The sequence below is a fragment of the Ictidomys tridecemlineatus genome, chromosome 8, assembly GCF_052094955.1.
Source record: "Ictidomys tridecemlineatus isolate mIctTri1 chromosome 8, mIctTri1.hap1, whole genome shotgun sequence".
NCBI lineage: Eukaryota > Metazoa > Chordata > Mammalia > Rodentia > Sciuridae > Ictidomys > Ictidomys tridecemlineatus.
The window spans coordinates 123,964,577-123,981,453 of NC_135484.1; the positions used below are offsets into that span (position 1 = coordinate 123,964,577).

Below are 16,877 nucleotides of genomic sequence, written 5' to 3' on the forward strand. Positions count from 1 at the left end.
CTGGATGCTCTCTTTTCTGCTGTGAACTGCCAATCTCAACATGCTATTGAATGATGAATGGATCACAGAAGAAATAAGAGATAAATTAAAAACAATACTTAGAGGTGAACGAGAACAGTGATACAACTTATCAAAATCTCTGGGACACTGTGAAGTTAGTTGTAAGACAAAAGTTCATTGCATTGAGCTCATTCATTAAAAGAATAGAGATTGACCAAATAAATTACATTACATTCCAAAGCCGTAGAAAAAGAAAAAAAAAAAAAAACACCAAAAACAGCAGAAGAGAGGAAATAATTAAATCAGAGTTGAAGTCAAGGAAATTGGAACAAAAGAAACAATCCAAAAAAATGACAAAATAAAAAGTTGGCTCTTTGAAAAAAATAAATGAAATTGATAAATACTTAGCCACACTAACCAAGAGGAAAATAGAGAAAACTCAAATTTCTAAAATTCATGATGAAAAAGAAAAAATCATGATTGAAACCACTGAAATACAAAAAAGAATCAGAAATTATTTTAAAAATTTATACTCCAATAAGTTAGAAAATTTTGGAGACATTGAAATTTCTAGAGACATATGACCTATCCAAAATGACCCAGGAGGACAAGTGCAATTTTAATATATCAATTTCAAGCAATGAAATAGAAGGCATCATCAAAAGCCTATTAATTAAGAAAAGCCCAGGACCAGATGGATTCTCAGCAGAGTTCCACAAGACCTACAGAGAAGAATTAGTATGCATATTTCTCAAATTACACCATGACATAGAAAAGTAAGAAACCCTTCCAAACTCATTCTATGAAGCTAATATCAGTATGATACCAACACTAAACAAAGAAATATCAAGGAAAGAAAACTTCAGACCAATATCCCTGATGAATATAGATACAAAACTGTCAATAAAATTTTGGCAAATCGCATACAAAAACAAATTTAAAAGATAGTATTATGTTCATCTTAAAGAGGCAAGGTTGGTTCAACATATAGATTTCAAAATAGATTTAAGATAAGAATCATATGATTATCTCAATGGATGTAGAGAAAGCATTGGCAAAATACAGCACCTCTTCATGTTCAAAACACTAGAAAAACTAGGAATCTCAACATTTTAAAAGCTATGTATGCTAAATCCAAGGCCAACATCATTCTAAATGGAGACAAATTGAAAGAATTCCCTCTAAAAACTGTAAGAAGGCAGGGATGCCCTCTTTCAATATATTTATTCAAAATTGTCCTTGAAATTATAGCCAGAGCAATTAGACAGACATAAGATATTAAGGGAATATGAACCGAAAAGAAGAACTCTGATTATCACTATTTACGGATGACATGATTCTATATTTAGAAGACTCAAAAAATTTTTACCAGAAATGTTCTAGAACTAACAAATGAATTCAGAAAAGTAGCAGGACATAAAATTAATACCCATAAATCAAATGCATTCCTATACATCAGTGATAACTACCGAGAGAGAAATTAGGAAAACTAACCCATTCACAATAGCCTTGGAGAGACCGAACCTGGGAATGAATCTAACAATATAAGCAAAAGACCTCTACAATACAAACTACAGAACACGAAAGAAAGAAATTGAAGAAGACCTGAAAAAATAGAAAGATCTCTTATGTTCTTGAATAGGCTGAATTAACATTGTCAAAATGGCCACAGTACCCAAAGTCTTATACAGATTTAATGAAATTCCTATTAAAATACCAATGACATTCTTCATAGAAATAGAAAAAGCAATCATGAAATTCATTTGGAAAAATAAGAGGCCCAGGGCTGGGGATGTGGCTCAAGCGGTAGCGCGCTCACCTGGTATGCGTGTGGCCCTGGGTTCGATCCTCAGCACCACGTACAAATAAAGATGTTGTGTATGACAAAAAAACTAAATAAATACATATTTAAAAAAAAAATAAGAGGCCCAGAATTCCAGAGCAATCCTTAGCAGGAAGAGTGAAGCAGGAGGCATCACAATTCTACAGCTCATATTTTACTAAAGAGCCATAGTAATGAAAACAGCATAGTATTGGCACCAAAACAGATATGTAAACAACAGATACAGAATATAAGACACAGAGACAAACCCTCATAGATACAGTTATCTCATACTAGATGAAGAGACCAAAAAATACATTGGAGAAAACATAGCCTCTTCAACAAATGGTTCTGGGAAAACTGGAAATTCATGTGTATCAAAATGAAATTAAACATCTATTTCTTACACTGCATAAAAGTCAACTCAGAGTGAACTAAAGACTTAGGAACTAAATCAGAGACCCTGTGCGCAATAGAAGAAAAAGTAGGCCTGAATCTCCAGGATGTCAGCTTAGCAACTGACTTCCTTAACACGACTCCTAAATTGCAAGAAATAAAATCAAGAATCAATAAATGGGATGGATTCAAACTGAATAGCTTGTTCACTGCAATAGAAACTATCAATAATGTTAAGAAAGAGCCTACAAAATGGAAAAATATCTTTATCACACTCACTTCAGATAGAACATTAAACTTTGTGATATATAAAGAAGTTAAAAAACTTTACACCAATAAATAAATAAATAAATAAATAATAGGCTTAGGCACTTAACAGACACTTCACAGAAGAAGAAATACAATCAATCAACAATATATGAAAAAATGTTTAGCATTTCTAGCAATTACAGAAATGCAAATCAAAACTACACTAAGATTCCATCTCACTTTAGTCATAATGACAACCATCAAGAGTACAAGCCATAATAACTATTGACTAGGGTGTGGGGAAAAAGCTACACTCATACATTGCTGGTGAGATTGCAAATTGGTGCAACCACTCTGGAAAGAGTATGGAAATTCCTAAGAAAACTTGGAATAGAGCCACCATTTGACTCAGTCATTGCCATCTTGGTTTATACCCAAAGGTCTTAAAATCAGCATGGTACAGAGATGCAGCCACATCAATGTCCATAGCAACACAATTTACAATAGCTAAATTATGGAACCAAGCTAAATGCCTTCAATAGATGAATGGATAAAGAATTGGTGATATATACATAATGGAATATTACTTAGCCATGAAGAAGAATGAAATTATAGCATTCATCAGAAAATGGATAGAACTGGAGAATATTATCCTAAGTGAAATAAGCCAATCCCAAAGAACCAAAGGCCCAAGGCTTTCTCTGATATGTGTATGCAAATTCATCATGAGGGGAGCAGGAAAAATAGAGGTATTTTGGACTAGTCAGAGGGGAATGAATGATGGAAAGGGTGCCTGGGCTAGGAATGACAGTAGAATAAAATGGACATTATTACCCTATGTGCACATATGACTACATACATGTGTAACTCTACATCATATACAACCAGACAAATGAGAAGCTATACTTCATTTATGTATGATGTGTTAAAAATACATTCTACTGTCTTGTATAACTAATTAGAACAAATAAAAATATTAAAAATATTGGTGCCCTGGTGGAACTTACCTTCAGATGGAAGACAAAAATGTTTCAGAACAATTAACTTCAAGTAAAAATCAGGAGTGTTGGAAAACACGATGATTTTGAGAAAAACTAGAAGGCAGGGGAGATGAGGGAGTTGGTTGTAATTTTCTTTATAATTCATAGCATAGACTTTACTGAGAGGTGAGCACAGTCCTGAAGGAGAAGGGATTGGGAGCCCTGCAGTTATGATACTGGAGATGGGAACATCTGAATCATTGGGGGCAGCTCCAACATTAAGTCCAATGAGCAGGGTTATGGAGGCAAGGGTTCAATTCGGGTTTCAGAAAAAGGCATCATTGGGGCTTCAGCTAAGGGAAGGCATTGTGGAATGAGGCACCAACAGCTCTCTGAGCAAAGAGAGATGAAAGCTTTTTTTCTAATTAATTAATTAATTAATTAATGTATTCATGACAGCAGAATGCATTTTGATTTGTTGTACACAATTGCAGCACAATCTTTCATTTCTCTAGTTGTACACTATGTAGCACCACACTCTATGTGCAGAAATACATGTACTTAGGTTAATGATGTCCATCTCATTCCACTATCTTTCCTGCACCCATGCACACTCTCCCCCCACCCCATTCCCTTCCCTTTGCCCAATCAAAGTTCCTCCATTTACCCCATGACTTCTCCCTCCCGCATTATGGATTAGCATCAGAGGGAACATTTGGCCTTTGGTTTTTTGAGTGGCTAACTTCACTTAACATGATATTCTCCCACTCCATCCATTTACCTGAAAATGCCATGATTTTATTCTCTTTTAATGCTGAGCAGAACAAAAACAGAACCTGGTCAGAGCCCACAGGAAATGTGGGTAATGGAGGAATTATGGGATAGACCAATTCCCCCATTGCTCCCCACTAGACTATTCCTAAGGTCTCAGGGATCAGTGTTCTTCATACTTACAGGCAGCTGGAGCATAGGGCCCTTTTTTTACACCTGAGGGAAGAAAGCATCCTGTGAGAGAACAGTTTGGAGATAGGTCTTGAGGTACCCCCTAGTGCTGGACACTGGGACAGTCTCCAGATCTGTGGCTGCAGACTTAGGGAAGCATCAGGAGACAGGAAGAAAGTAGATATGTAGGGATGGAGCCAATTGCTCTCCTGGAGGTCTGTCCTCAGCAGGAAGATTCCCCTCTGGCCTCTAAATGCTGGGAATCAGGTCCTATCACCACAAAAATCAAAAGGATACATTGTCCTTTAGATTCTATGAACTTTACAAAAAGTAAACAGGGGCCAGGTTGGGTAAGGACACGTGTAGATATTACTTCTCATGAACAAGGCAGGGCACACTTCTAAGTACCTGAAACTATCAGTGGGACCCTGCACTTTCAGACCATGCACTTTCCCTATCTGTGTTTTTCTTTCTCCACAAGACAAAAGCTCCAGCGACCACAGCTCCAGTGACAACAGCTCCAAGGAGAACCAGGCCAACAACAATTCTCAAGAAACGAATGGTGGACTGAGAGGGTGGCTCTGGGAGGGGAAGGGAAGTCAGGTGAGGGCCCTGATCCCCAGCTCTCAGCCCTGACCCTGCTGAGGGTCTCCAGAAAGCCTCCTGCTTTCCTGACAACAGCTTCTGTGCCCTCACCCCCTCCTTACCCCATCTCAGGGTGAAGGACTCAGGCAGCTCCTCATGGTGCACATGGCATGTGTATCTCTGCTCCTCCCCAGCAGGCACTACCACAGCTGCCCATTTCTGGAAGTTTCCATCCCCTGCAGGTCTGGTCTCCACAAGCTCCATGTCCTGGGTCTGGTCCTCGTCATCCCTCTGCCAAGTCTGGGTGATCTCCTTAGGGTAGAAGCCCAGGGCCCAGCACCTCAGGGTGATGTCTCCTTCAGGGTTAGGGTGGTGAGTCACATGTGTCTTTGGAGGGTCTGAGGGAAAGAACACGGAAATTCTGACATTTTGGCATTTCCTCTCATGGACCACTGAAGCAGCACTCACATGACCATCCTGACAGTGGACGACATGACTGGGGTGGGGAGGGAGCACAAAACCTAGACACAAGCAGGAACTGATTCTTCTGGCATAATCTATTCCTTAGAAAGTTCTAGAATCAGATTGAGATAACCAAATGGAGGAAGCTTCAGGTCCCTAAGAGGGACTTCAGATTATGATCTGGGTAGAAGCTGAGACATGTGGAAAAGCTGTAGTCAAACCTCCAAGGACACTAGGCTGGAGTGGACCTGAGAGTATGTCTTTGATGCCAAGGCTGCTGCCAGGGACCTGTGGTCAGGTATTCCTTGTCTTTCCGACCAGCCAGAGAGAGAGATGGGATCCCTCACTTTTTCTGAGAGACAGTGGCCTCAGTTCCTCTCTAGTGCAGCACCTGGGGGTCCAGGCCCACTCCCTCCCCTCTGGACAAGGAGCAGGAGGTGTCTAGTGTGGGCGCCATTCTCCTCCCCTCCTGTGGGAAGCTGGAGGAGAGACCTACAGGGGATCAGGCAGGTGTCCTTCACACCTGTGCGCAGCACCTTCCCGTTCTCCAGGGTACCTGGTGAGCCTCTCCACACAGCGGCCCTCCAGGTAGGTCCTGTGATGCTCCGCGGCACCGTCTGCCTCCCACTTGGAGCCGGTCATCTGAGCTGCCTGTCGGCCGCGGTCCAGGAGCGCAGGTCCTTGTTCAGGACCAGGTAATCCACGCCATTGTAGGCTATTTGAACATACCCGCGGAGGAGTCTACCATCTGTCCCCACGTCGCAGCCATACGTTCTCTGGATGAAGTGAGAGCCTGTCCCCGCCCCGCCATCAGCCATGGGCCCCGCCCCGCCCATCCCCGGTTTTCCCTAAAGTGAAAAGGAAACCGGGTCACCTTCCACAGGACGCTTTCTGGTTCGAGGGTCCCCGCGGGTCCCTCAGCCTTGGGGGTGAAGCTTGGCCTGGGACCCCTGACGACTGGGACCGTCCGTGAAGGACTGCCTGCGCTCTGGTTGTAGTAGCCACGCAGGGTTTTGAGGTTCACTTGGTCACTCGGTATGTCGCTCTTGGCTGTCAGTGTCTCCAATTCCCAATTCTCAGGCCCCTCCTGCTCTATCCAAGACGCCCGCGGCTCCATCCTTGGTGTCGCGGCGTCACTGTCGAAGCGCAAACTGCGAGTCATCCACGTAGCCCATGGTGATGAAGCCGGGCTCCCCATCGGCCTGGACACGGCTGTATAGAAATACCTCATGGAGTGAGAGCCTGGGGAAGGGAGCCGCTGAGACCCGAGACATCTTCCAGGCACCCGACCCAGGTCTCAGGTTGCAGAGGACAGGAAGAGAGGAGTGGGGTCTAGAGGCGCTAATGGGGCTGTGGGAGAGGGAGGGCAGGTCTTAGGGGCGGGAGTGGAGGGTCAGGATGAACCCAACCAGAATGGGGAGGGTCTGGGCCAGAGTGACGGTGACAGGGCTCTCAGGAGTCCTACACACTGACAGGAAGGTGCCCTAGCTCTTCCCTTGCAGGGGTCATTTCTCTCCCCACCCCGCACTCACCTGCCCAGGACTCAGTCGGGGCCAGCACCCCCCCCCCCCCCCCCAGCATAAGGAGCAGCATTCAGGACGCCATCACGAGCATCCTGCAGCTTTGTGGAGATCTGGGACTCCGCCAGCGGGTGGGGACTTTAAAACCCGAACCATGATGATGCTGACTGGGGGAGTTGAAAACCCAGGCTGTGTCAAGAGTGGCCAGGCAGAAGGACCTGACACGGGTTGGGAGAAGAAGAAGTGAAACTCCAGAGACAAGAAAATCCCCAGTGCTCAGGGTACACACCATGCCCCCTTCTAGACCTTAGAGCCATGCCCAGGGCTGGGACTTTGCCCAGAACACTCCTCTGTACTAAACATTCTTTGTCACACCATCTCCTGATTCCTGCCTCAGGGTGTAAAATCAATAGTTCTCAAACATTTTGGTTTCAGGATGTTCACATGCTCTTAGAAAGTAGTGTGCACTCCAGAGGTGCTCCGGTTAATGTGGATTATGTCTGTCAATATTTACCATGTTAGAAATTAATTCCATGTTAAAGATACGTTATTCCTTCTGAGTATTCATAACTAATTGCATGTTAACAAATGGCAGTTTCAAAGAGAAATAACTGTTTTCCAAATATCAAAACATTTAATCTGAAGACTTGATCGTTTTTTTCTTTTTACAAGTTGAAAGTCCTTTCTATTTGTCATAGAGAATGCTGGATATCATATGTTGTGCATTTACCACGTGACTTTGGTTGAAACAGCAACAACAAGAAATGCAGTCTCAGAGAAGTATCAGGAAGAATATTTTTTAACCAAGTTTTCAGTAACAGTGGCTATTGTCTTTATACAAACACTAACTTCATATAAGTGTTAGCTTCTTAAAGGTCTTTGCCATATGGATCCTGAAACATTATCATGGAATAGTTCATATTCTGTTTTATTAATGCCCTGGAATTGCTGCTGTTCTCCCTTTGTCTCTCTTGTGAGCGTGTCTTGCACATTGAATGCATCTTGTGCTAATGCATGATATTTTTTGAAGTCATGCATTTTTGTTCAAGTTATATATATATATAAACCTTCTAGTGTTAACATATATAAATGCAAATAATCAAGAGGTCATATGTTGATATTTCTACAAATTTCACCAGAAAATACTGTAGGTACTTGAGAGTCTGTCAGGTTGATAGTGATGAATGCAGGTTCTCCTAGATTCTGATATTCTTTTGAGAGCATGCATTTTATTATTGAAAATATTGCTGTCTGTGATTATCTTGAAAGGAGAGACTCAGTTCATATTTTAGAATTTTGGCCAAATATTGAAGTCTAAGGAATGGTTTCTCTGTCATTCATTCTTTGAAGCAGGCATGGTATTCCCCTCTCCAAACAAACCAAAAAAAAAAAAAAAAAAAAAATGGGACTGTTGCAACTCACCACATGGCTTTTGTTGACACAATCACCCTACTTTCAAATGTAGCAGATGTGCTTTATGTGTACTTCCAATTCTATCAAGTGTATTTATAATGTGGATTCTGGAATGGCAATTTAATAAAGTTAATATTTTTAACACTTCAATCATGGTATGTTTAAGTGAACTTGCCTGTTTTGCCTTCTGCTCTTTCAAGGTGCTCAAGAACATAGTAACTACTATTGAAGTTTGGCACCATAGCTTCCAATTTTGAAAGTTTTACTTTGGTGTAAGTAATGTTTTAGTGATATTATAAAAGTATTTTTAATCATATAGATCCTGTGCAATAGTCTGAACACTCCCAAGGGTTCCACAGATCACACGTTGAGTACTGCTGCTCAGAGTAAACTGTGGAGAGATCCAAAATGGTCCCAATTTCTTTGCTTGATTGTATGCCACTACTCTCAGTAATTGCAAAAACCTGTAAAAATACATGGTATTTGTGAATAGGTAATGAAATTACGCACAATTAGGTGCAGAAGAAAAACCAAAATAAGTTCATAGAAATTAAAAACTGGTCACTGAAATGAATAATTCTATAGATGATTTGGACAATTAAAATAGCACCAGAAGGGGGACAGGAAGGGCAGCAGAATAGAATAGACATTATGATTGCTGTACCTATATAGGTGACTGTATGACCAATGTGATTCTGCAACCTGTACAACCAGAAAAATGAGAAATTATACCCCAATTGATTCAAATGTATGAATTGCCAAGATCATTGTAATGTCATGTGTAGCTAATAAAAAAAAAATTTCTTCAGCAATGTTTTATAGTTTTCAGTGTAAAATTAAATTGTGACGAAGAATGAATGCACAGCTCTGAATACTATAATACATTGAATTGCTTACTCTAAATAGGTGAGTTATATGGTATATGAATTATATCTCAATAAATTGTAAAAAAAAATTTATAAAAAAATAGTACCAGAAAAGAATTAGCATGGTACGCTGTTTGAGGAGGCTCCTGGGAGCCTGTGTGCCCTTCACCTACAACAGCCACACCTCTGGATGTCTGCCACATCTGCACTGCTGACCAGCACTACAAAAATAAGACTCCTTGCCCCCATAGGAAGCTAATTCTTTTTCCTTTGGCTCCTGGGGTTGAACCAAGCAGGGGGCTAGCCACTGAGAAACATCCCTAACCCTTTAGAGATGGGTCTGGCTAAGTTGTCCAGGCTGGCCTGGGATTGCTGCAGTCCTCCCTTGGTCTCTCCTGAGTCTCTGGGGATGACAGGCTTGAGCACCATGCCCAGCCTGGCCTAAGCTAATTCTTCAGATCAAAATAAGACTAACATGTTGAATGAGAGTGTCAGGAATGGGGGTAGAGATAATCCTGGTCTCATGGACCTTACTCTGCTGCCCTCTGCAAACAGGACAAGCAGGGGTGAAAAGTGAATTCAGTTTTACCTAGAGGATTATTCCTGGGTATTCTGCTGTGACCTCACCTCCTTCATTCCCTTAGTCTCAGAGATGGCAGTCTCTGGGGTGCTTGTTGTGCAATCTGAATACCTTTACATATATTTTTTTTTCTGAATTGTTGTGTTTAAGGTGAGAATAAATCTGGTTTAATAGCTTGGCTATTGCAAATTGAGCTGCTATAAACATTGATATGGATGCATCACTATGGTATACTGATTTTAAGTCCTTTGAATATAAGCTGAGGTGTGGGATAACCTCATGGTGATTCCAATCCAAGTTTTCAATTCAGAATAGCCAAGCTATGGAACCAACCTAAGTGCCCTTCAACAGATGAATAGATAAAGAAAATGTGGTATATATACATAATGGAATATTATTTACTATAAGAAGAATGAAATTATGGCATTTGCCAGTAAATGAATGGAACTGACTTTGCTAAGTGAAAGAAGCCAGTCCCACAAAACCACAGGTTGAATGTTCTCTCTGATATGTGGATGCTAACCAGTAACAAGGGAGGGTGTGGAGGAGACGTATAGAAGTTTATTGGATTAAGACAAAGGAGAAGGAAGAGAAGGGTGGGGGAGATGGGAATAAGAAAGACAGAATGAATCGGACATAACTTTTCAATGCTCATAGATGAATACACGATCAATGTCATTCCACATAGTGCTCAGCCACAAAAATGAGATCTAACTGTAATGGGTTGCACTCCATGTATGTATAATATGTCAAAATACACCCTACTGTCATGTATATCTAAAAACAATAAATTTAAAAAAATGACAAATCTGTCATTGGCTTTGAATGATTGTATTACTAAGATGAATTCCAGGAAAGGAAACCTCAGGGTCAATTACAAAAATAGGTACTTATATAAATAAGGGGTTTCAGGAGTATTGCCTTTAATTTTAACAAAAGCAGAAAAAGAAATTTCACATTCACTGACTAAGAAGCATCTAACTGTAGTCCCATCACCCTTGGCATAAGGCATTTGTAATAAGATGTGGAGAACACAGTGGCCTCTGGGCTCAGGCTATCTGGATTCAAATCTTGGCTTTATTATTGACAAATTGTGGGAGACCAACCTTGCACATGACTGGGTCACACTCCCCAGATGGGTGCTGAGGCACTCAATCGCACAAATGTAGCAAAGCTTTCCCCACCCTTCTTGGATTCGAGGGTCAGTGTCTCCTGCATGGGTGTGTCTTGCTGCAGCCCCATGGGTGAAACTATGTTCACCTTTCCTTTGTAATATAACCGCTTGCCCTGTTTAGGATAGAATCTTCCATGGAAGTGCCTTGTGTATGTCCCCTTCTCTTACTTGCCCTTGGGTGCGGCCTACCCAGGTGTCAGTCACCTGCTGACAGTGGACATCATGAAGATAGACTCAGCCCCCTGAAACTTGACCCCTTGCCTCATTTGAATAGCTTCTCCTCAATAAAAGGGGTCAGCACTTGCTCTTGCTCTCTCTTTTCTTGTGGATCCTTAAGGTCAGAGGAGCCATCACAGCGACCCAAAAGAAGAAGGTATTTATGTGTCTTGTGTGGTTATTTTGTGCAGCCCAGTTAGCCCAGTTTAACTGGAGTTACCCCTGAGCCTTTTAGTCATGAGAACAGAAACCCTGCACCATATGACCTTGATCAAATCTCCAAACCTCTATTTATCTTTAAAATGAGTATGATGATAACACTTGTCTCATAGGGTTGTGAAGATGAAGATATTCTGTCTGTGAAAAGTGTTTAGCACAGGTTGGTCATCATTGCAAAGGAAGGTGTTGCATCACATGACTAAACCAGTCAGGATCACCCCAAGTGAATTTGGGGACTAAATAAAGACATAGACACAGAAAGTACCTTTTCTTTGAGTTCAGTGACCACTCCTCAGCCACAGCTCCCACAAGGGGGGCAAGGCAGGCAAGAAAGAGAGCGAGGAGCACCATTGAACCCTTTTATTGCAGAGAAACCATTCAAATGAGGCAAGGGGTCAGGTTTCAGGGGTTGAGTCTAGCTTCTTGATGTCTTGCTGTCAGCAGGTTGACTGACATTTAGGAAGGCCACATCCATCTCATGTGCTGTGTGGGGATCATAGGCAGAGCTAGCAAAAAGACAGTTACGTCACCTGCCCAAACAGAGGGGCAATGTCGGTTCCGTCCATCCTGTGCACTCAATGCTCTTATTTCACACACACACAGCCCATGGCTGGCTTGCCACATCTCATAGCTCATAGCTCAAAGCTAAAGGGCGCTCGGTTCCCATGTGGCAACTCCCGACAGGAAGGGATAGTGACTGAAATGCTAGAGAGAGAGGCAGGACCACTTATTTTAATAGGGTATGGTGAGTAGGAACCACATGCTAGTTGTTATACTTTCTTTTTGTTCTGACCCCCAAATCCCACCTCAAGCCTGATCCTTCTTACTAGGTTTTCCAGAGAACATGGGATTTTGCAATACACAGAAAAACCAGCAGCATATTTCCCAGGAAACCTGGCTCAGGACAGAAACCAAAGGTATGATCAACTTGCTTCCTTTTGGTCTCTTCTTGATGAGGTCCACAGAACTAGATCGGGTAGCACAGATGGGGTCCCACTTGTAACCATATGAACTGAGCCTCTCTGTGTTCCTGAAATGGGGTTTTAACCTGGCGTAAACATTGGTACTCTTAGACAATAACAGGAAGTATGATTCAATCTGGGGGAAGTTCGAAGAAAAGCATGATTGTGAAACATTTTATACAAGTTAAATCCTATAAATATGATAAATAATAAATATTCATATTCTGAAAAAAAATCTGGGTTTTCTTCCTTCACCATGGTGAGAGGCCGTCACATCATATGAGCAGAGTTTTATTCTCCTGATTGGTTTAGGCACTGCAGGTCACTACCTGTGATCTGGCCACTTTGAAGTAGCCAAAGACAGTAGCCCTGATCTTGAGAGTAGTAAAAATGCAACCAAATGTGTTTTCATGCGCAGACGTGCCTTCCTGCAGCCTCATGGGTCGAGCTACGCTCACCTGTTCCTTTGTGATACAACCCCTTGTCCTGTTTGGAATAAAATGCTCCATGGAAATGTCCTTGGTGTGTCCCCTTCTCTTACTCTGCCCTTGGATGTGGCCTTCCTAGATGTCAGTCAGTCTGCTGACAGCAGAAATCATGACGGTAGACTCAGCCCCTTGAAACCTGACCCCTTGCCTCATTTGAATGGCTTCTCCTCAATAAAAGAGGTCAGCACAGGTGCTCTCTCTCTCTCTCTCTCTCTCTCTCTCTCTCTCTCTCTCTCTCCCTCAGGACCCTTAAGGTCAGAGGATCTGTCACAGGGACCCCAAAGAAAAAGGTATTTCTGTCTCTTGTGTGGTTACTTTGTGCAGCCCAGTTCCCCTGGAGTGACCCTGAGTGTTTTAGTCGTGTGAAAAGTGGCAGTTAGCTGCTAGGGAGGCTCTTTTAAGGCAGCACCTGTACTTTCATGGAAGAAACTGCTGCCCCTTCAAATGCCAACATCCATTACATTTTTTTCCTATTTATTTTCTTCTTCTTCTTCTTCTTCTTCTTCTTGTTTCTTTATTTCTGATAAGGCCTTCCAGAGTAAACCACAAGGAGTCTATTAAACCAGCCAAAGATGCCCAGCCCCTCTTCTAGGTAACTTAGAATAAACTTTACTCCTTATAATGCTAAATCTCTGTCTTCTTTCTTATCAGGCCACAACAAGATACATACAGAAATGGTGAAAGTAAGCAAGTAAGCTTCTACTTTACCTTGTCCACATGGTAACAGTCAAGCAAAGGTATGCACATATATCGAGTCTTTGTGTCTGCTAGGAACAGTTCAGACATCAGCTGTCAATACACCAGTTTGGGTAACAAGGCAGCTACACCAGCAAAGTGCTTAGAATTTTTTGGGCTGTCAAAGAAAAACAACTGATGAATATTATGGACACTTTCTCTATGTGAATGTACAACAAAATATAAAATGAACATTAATGTCAGACCATTCATGGATCCTTAGCTGTCTTCCAGACCTGGGTTTCTTAATCCTAGCAACAGACAAAGACAGACTGCCTCACTCACAGTCAGAGACCTTCCAACACCTCCAGGTCCACACATTCTATCTGTATTGACAACCTCCTCTTGATGACTCTGCTCCAGTCACACAAACTTTCTTGTTCTTCCGGAATGTGTAGACTTGAGCTTGCCCCAGTGCATTAGCACTGACTGTTCCCCCTGCCTAAAAAACAATTCCCCAGAATCCTCATGACAGATTTCTTCATGTTCCTCAAATCTGTCACTTTCCCAACAGGCTCACACTAACCCTAGGGAAATAGTCACCTTCCCTGTCCCCACACACTCACACTCTGGATCACATTCCCTGTAACATTGATCACCTCCTCACATTAATTCTTTCCTTACTCTGCTTAGGATATATCATCTACTTGTTCCTAGTGAAACACATGCTCCACAAAACTAGAAATTTTACTGTTTTTAGTTCCAACTTAGGTTCTAAATGCAAAACATATTTGTCATAGACAGTGCTCGAAAAAATCTGTAGAATAAATGGTCATTGTAGAGCACCTCCATAACCTAGAGACAGTATCTTCATCAATGGAAACTCAGAACAAAACTTCTATATGGCAATTGTAGGACAAAGTCCTCTCATATCAATATCAGGGCTGCTTGGGCCTTTTTCTCCTGATGCTTGCCCTCCCCCTTTAATCCTAGGCTCATGGGTCCTATTTTCTAATCAAGTGAAAATCTCAATTAGACTTTGGCGTCATCTACCTATGGATTTGAATAGAAGCCAGTACTAGGATTACTAGGACTCTCTCAAGTGTTAAGAGTTGTCCTCTATTTTTAACAAACCCATCAACCACATCTATTATTTTCAGTAGAAATGTTAGAAGTTACAGCTCAGTGCACCATGAAGTTGAGACAGGGATGGAGACAATCCAGCCACATCTCTGCTGGAACAGGAAGGTTGACAGGGAAAAAGGGCAGGGATCAGTGAGGGCAGTGGGTCTTATTGCTCTGGGACAGACCACTGCCCCATTTCCTTACATTATGTGAACAGAAACACACACACACACACACACACACACAAACACAGACACCCGTTGCAAAAGAATTCAGGAGCTCTTCATGTCACAGTAGGGATGGGGGATAGACTACAATAAATCTTGTGTTGTCCAGTCCCCCACAAGGCAGATGTCTCACACTATATAGGAAAATAATTATGAATGAATTCAGATCAGTTTGTGTAAGAGGTGACACTATGAACAACCCATCACACAATCAAATGTCTATACCCAGAGTCCCCATAATCCAATTGTGTTCCCATTGCCCCACCTGCTCTCCCCTTCAGGACTCCAAGGACTCACATTTACAAGTGATGAGAGAGGCTTTGGAGTTGAGGCAGACAATCACTATCTGGGTAGAACAGAACAGGAACTGATCAGAGCCCAACAAAAATGTTACTAAAAGAGGAATTGCATGGTAGATGAGCTCCCCCAGGGGCTCCCATCTAACTCACCCAGAGGATCAGGGATCAACTCTACTCACATGTACTTGTAGCCTGAGCAAAGCTCTCTCTTTCCATCTGTAAGAAGAAAACAACTTAGGAGAAGCCAAGGAGGAGGCAGGGCCAGGAGGGCTTAGAGGAACCAGAATATCCTGAACCTCACGAAGTTTTACAGAACTGTGATGGCAGACCCACAAAAACAGAAAACAAGAGGAAAGAAATGGCCACTCCTTGTGGACTGGGACCAATTTCCCTCCTGGAGATTCCCCTCTGACCTCTGACTGCAGGGAATCAGGTTCAATCACTCCAGGCATCAAGGTCATCAATCTGTCCTTTACTTTTCCTCAGGATACACTATAATCTCTGAGGAGAAAGTTAGAATTTTGAAGAACTTGTATCCATCACCCCAAGCCTGACAGCTTCTCCATAATTATATTCTGTTCCAAGGCATCAGCGATGTTAGCAAATGTGGACTTTTGATAATTTGCTGTTAAGTATGTCAACAGTGGAAAAAATATTTTGAGCAAACAATGCATTGCTTTTCAAAAACCCATACTTTAGCAAGAGATCCATTCCATGTGCAAGATAGAAATATGGATTTTAACATGACAGATATGAACTATTTGGTGATAGTGTTCTGATTTCCATATTGCAAAGAACCTTTAAGTTAACACTTGTGTCATTACAGTTATCTCAAAAGTTATTAAAACATTCCTCCTACACAATTGTGTGAGGTCAGATTTTTTTTCACTTGCTTCAGTCAAAATAACAGGATAAGTGCAGGTATAGGTATAAAAATCCAAGAATCTTCTAATGAGACAGACCAAAAAGAAAAGAAAAGAAAAGAAAAGATTTGCAAAATGTGTAAAGAGCCACTCTCCTCACTATACTGTTTTACTCTGGAAAATAGTTATTTCTCAAAAATAAATAAATAAATAAATAAATACACGAATAAATAAATAAATCCATTGGCAAGCAATGCATTATCATTCTAATTGAATTAAAATCTTTTAAATGGTTCTAATTTCAAATATTATAAACATAAAGGTAAAATTTACATAATCAAAATTACCTTGCAGTTTATACTAATTTTGAGGAAATTCTGGGGTGGGAACCCTAGCATTGGAAAGTGAAAGGGATGGGGATATCCCCTCAAAATTTCACTTTCTCTCTCCCAAACTTAGGCAGATTCTTCTGCCTGGATGCTCAGGTTGAGGCCCCATTTCTCCTTCTTTTGGGTGCTGGGGTTTTAGAGAGGCCAATCAGCATCACTGTGGTTCCTCACACACCCACCTGGACCTTGTTAAAGTCCTCACACACCCACCTGGACTCAGATTCTCCTCAGACCTGGGGGATGGGGATCCTGAGGCCTGGAAGTCTCCTCCTGCTGCTCTTGAGGGTCCTGGCCTTGACAGAGAGCTGTACAGGTGAGTGCTGGGTTTGCTGGGAATAGGTCCCTGCTGGAGAGGAGATTGGGGTCCACCTGGCCTCCAGACCCAGGGGCTGTGGAATCTGTGCAGCCCTGGTACACACCTCCTG

At 41.9% G+C, this 16,877-nt stretch overlaps 1 protein-coding gene and 1 pseudogene across 2 annotated transcripts in view; both read right to left on the bottom strand.

Annotated features, from left to right (window-relative positions):
• LOC101966190 (patr class I histocompatibility antigen, A-2 alpha chain) overlaps positions 1-16,877 on the bottom strand; it is a 299,544-nt gene that overhangs the window by 259,296 nt on the left and 23,371 nt on the right. For both annotated transcript variants that reach the window (XR_013425319.1, XM_078020396.1), the window contains exon 6: positions 4,402-4,434. The gene's annotated coding sequence lies outside the window, so the exon portion shown is untranslated. The remainder of the gene's footprint in view (positions 1-4,401; positions 4,435-16,877) is intronic.
• On the bottom strand, positions 4,807-12,826 carry LOC101975172 (HLA class I histocompatibility antigen, alpha chain G-like; annotated as a pseudogene).